Below are 4,193 nucleotides of genomic sequence, written 5' to 3'. Positions count from 1 at the left end.
GGTTAATTGCCACTTTCTTACTAGGGCTTGTCCTAACTTCCCTGGCTCCAACACCTAAAACCTGTGAAAATAGTCTCTTCTGGAACTCCTGACCTTCAGTCTTGGCCTCTGCTTTCTCCCTCCCCTTTCCCACACTCCCCGTGCTGGCCTTTTATCTCTCTTGTTTGCCAATCCCCTGAGACTCTGAATAATTTATTTGAAGTTCCTGGGAAGTTGTGGGGGCTTCAGTCTCAAAACACATTGCACTTTGTTCCTCTTCCTGCAGAAGTAGGTCCTGAAGCCTTTGTTTGAAAGAGGTGGTGCTAAGGATGTTTGGGAATTTGCTAACAGTTTTAATTTGATTTTGGGGTGTGCACCCAATGAATCCAAAAGCTGGAGGGGGGCAGGGAAACTGGGGTGGGGGGCGGGGAGGTGTTGCCAAGGGCAAAAATTACTTTGCTTTTTCCCAAAGACTATTTAAAAATAGTGTCTCAAGATTTTAATAGGTGTTCTGTGGTCAAGTAAATTAAAGAAATGCTGGTTAAGAAGATTCCCATTTTTTTAAATTGTTCTATCCATGTATGTTTATTCATATCTGTGCATACATATTAGAACTTTTCTTGAGTAGCTCCTAGAAATAGAATTGCTAAATCTTGGTGTTACAGACATTGGCTTGTGACAGTTTTTCCACCCTGGAGTTGGTTAGGTGTAAAGTGGGGTGGGTGTTGAGAAAACTCAGCGATAGGCCTAGTGAACTAAGATTAAAAATTGTGAGACTTTGAAACAATCACTTTACAGTCCCCTCCTCACGCCCAGAGGGCGAATAGATTGTTTTCACGTGTAAAAAAGGACATCTGCAAATCGTTTTGAGGTGATTTTTCTGTCCCTACTGTCTGATAACAGTATACGATTAAAAAAACAGAACAATTACAGACATACCCTTGACCCCTGCTTGGTGACCAAGTATAGGGATTTTCGCATTATGGAAATGAAACATAGGGACAGACATCAACTCCCTCTGGTCTTTTTCTCCTTCTATTAGAATTCACTAGGCTCATTCTCATTCCTGTGTTATTGGCTCTAATTTTTTTAGGCTCGGTGATTGCAGGAAACAGACTCACTCAAGTAACTTGACCTCATGGGGCTTTACTACAAAGAAAAGCATGACTGTCAGAGAATTAGAAATTTCATGAGACTTCTGAGAGAAATATTCAGGATACATGGCTCAAGGGAGCAGGTTAATCAGCTGCCTAATTCAGCATCAAGACTGCAAAAATATTAATACTGACCAGATAGTCTCTTGGATTTCCTGTGTGTCTTGACTGTCTCCCAGCACCAAATTCTTGATTCTCCATATTTGATGCTTCAAATTCCCTTTTAAGACAGAACTTCATATGATCAGTTACTTACTTTATCTGCCACTTGCCAGGCAGTCAATTGGCTGCTTGGGGGCTATATTTACCAGTCATTGAGTATCTACCCACTGATTGTTGGTGGTGGTCAGTCCCTAAGTCATGTCCAACTCTTTGTGACCCCAGGAACTTAGCATGCCAGGCTCTTCTGCCGTTCTCCAGCTCCCGTAATGTGCTCAAATTCATGTCCACTGAGTCAATGACACTATCTAACCAACTTTTCCTCTGCTGACCCCTTCTCTTTTTGCCTTCAATATTTCCCAGCATCAAAGTCTTTTCCAGTGAGTCAGCTCTTCGTATCAGGTGGCCAAAGTATTGGAGCTTCAGCCTCAGTCCTTCCAATGAATTCGGGCTTGATTTCCTTTAGGATGGACTGGTTGGATCTCCTTGCAGTCAGTCCAAGGGACTCTCAAGAGTCTTCTCCAACACCACAGTTCAAAAGCATCAATTCTTCAGTGCTCAGCCTTCTTTATAGTCCAACTCTCACATCCGTACATATCTACTGGAAAAACCAAAGCTTTGACTCTATGTACCTTTGTCAGCCAAATGATGTCTGCTTTTTAGCACACTGTCTAGCTTTGTCATAGTTTTCCTTCTAAGGAGCAAGTGTCTTTTAACCCACTAGTTGAGTATATTCTTCACTCTCCCATCCCCCCTGTTTTATCTTTGCTCCTAGGCTGTGAAAGTCCTCATACTTCCTCTTACATTCCTTCTTTGTACTCTGTTCCTCCTCTGGCAGAAGTAAGTACAGAAGCCTGTCTTTGAAGGAGGTGGTGCTAAGGACATTGGGGAATTTGCTAACAGTTTTAATTTGATCAAAACTGTTACTGTATACTTCAGGATGGCAAGCCCAAGATCCACAGAGCATGTACCCCTCCTCCCCCAGCATCCATAGTATCCTCACTTGGAACAGTTTGGTTTCTTACCTATTTAATTGATTTTTTCCCCCTATAGCTTTAATTTTGTCACTAGGACTTAGAGATATAAACACTGAGATTAAGTGTTTATACTAAGTGAGATTAAACACTGTATTCTAAAGAGAGTACTCAACATTAGGGGCCAGAGAAAGCCCCTTCCCCGATTATCCAGAGCAGAATTGCTCGTAACGTAATCAATATTCTCCTTTTCACCTTCCCACACCCCCAAGTCCAAGTAAGCAGAAGACTGGAGAAAGGGAAAGAAGAGAGAGACCTGAAACATCATTGAGGGAAGCACAGTGGGTCCTCACACCATTGTATTTGGTCATCGGCTTAGCTCTTCTGCCAAAGAAGGGGAGGCAGGCTGGAGTGGTGGAGATGGGGGCGGGGGGTGGGGGGCCTTCTACCGTTTGACTCAGAAAGGGTGTGAGTTTGCACAGTTCAGGTACACTGAAATAGGGAGTCTGAGAAGACTATAGGGAGTGCTTTGTGGAGCAGGAATAGAGTGGTAAGGGAGAATCCAAGCTGGCATCCTCCAGGACAGAGGGGGAAATAGGACTGTTCTGCAGAAGAATCCACATATGCACATGCCCTTGGGAAAAACAGTATTTGGGTGCCCACCCCTCAGCAGGCCATCAGTGACCATAGGTCTTCGCTAGAGAATCAGCACAAAGTCAGAGGGCTGGAGCCCCAGCCAGTTCAGTAAAGGGATGTTCTTGTTTTTTTCTCCTTGCTCCCTACCCCAACACAGTGGAGGAGCTGGGCTTTGGTATAACACGAGGAGAAATGATTCTTACACTCCGTGCTGCTGAAGTTGACTCTGGAAGGGAGAGGAGATTTGAGTCCAGTTTGACAGTAAATGTAAAAATTGTCTTCATTTCTTAAAAATTGGAAATGAGTAGAAAGATATGAACCATACCACCATTAGATGCTTTTATTTTTTTCTTATCACACTATATTCTACGGGTGGAACATCTATGTGGCAAATTAGCAAAAGATATTTCAGGATGGGTGTGAGGCCATTTTATAAATAAAAAGGATGTCTCTCCTCTCTAGTCATCACAAAGCCCAGGATTCACGACTCACTTTCTTTCCCCTTTAGACAGAGGTGCTCAAAGAAATCCACACGTAAACATATAACCAGAACAATTCCTCTTTCAGCTATTTTATATAAAAAATTTTGCTTAAAAAAAAAATTCACTGCTTTAAGATAAGATCATTGAACTTTTTAGATGACAAAAAAATTAGGGGCCAACTGACCCATTGCCCTACATTGATCCTACCAAACCCCCCACCTCCCAAATAACCCTGGAAAGCAGTCCATGCTCCCAAATTATTATTGTCAGCATTGTGATTAAAATAATCTAATAAATAATAATCTATAATAATAATAATAAATAGTAACCTAAATAAAATCTAATAGAATGTGATTAGAATCCCTGTTCCCTCAAAATAAAATAAAGCTCAGTATCTTTCTTCGAGGACTACTGTTAGGTAGGTGTTGGAAGAACATCAATGTGATTGAAACTTTTAAATGATCCTCAGCCTCTTAACTGCTAAATATATTTACATTTTAAAAAGATGATGTTATGTTTAATAAAGCTGTTCATTTGTAGAAGGGTGAGTTATTTGACAAGATGAAGTAAGAACATTCAGGAAGTGGGGAGATCTCTTTAGCTGTAGGTTAGTAATTGGCCTCTATTTTGGCAGATTCACTGGTAGCGGCCTTGGGAATCTGTTGCAGCGTTGATTCCTCTAAGTTGTTTCGGCTTCTCCCAGTTAATTCCCCTTCCCCTTCCCAACTCACATGTTCTCTAAAAGAGTAGGAGGGGGACTTCCCTGGCGGTCCAGGGATTGAGGCTTCAGCTTCCAGTGCAGGGGCTGA

The sequence above is a fragment of the Cervus elaphus genome, chromosome 7 (assembly GCF_910594005.1).
Source record: "Cervus elaphus chromosome 7, mCerEla1.1, whole genome shotgun sequence".
Lineage (NCBI taxonomy): Eukaryota > Metazoa > Chordata > Mammalia > Artiodactyla > Cervidae > Cervus > Cervus elaphus.
This window is presented reverse-complemented; position numbering follows the sequence as displayed.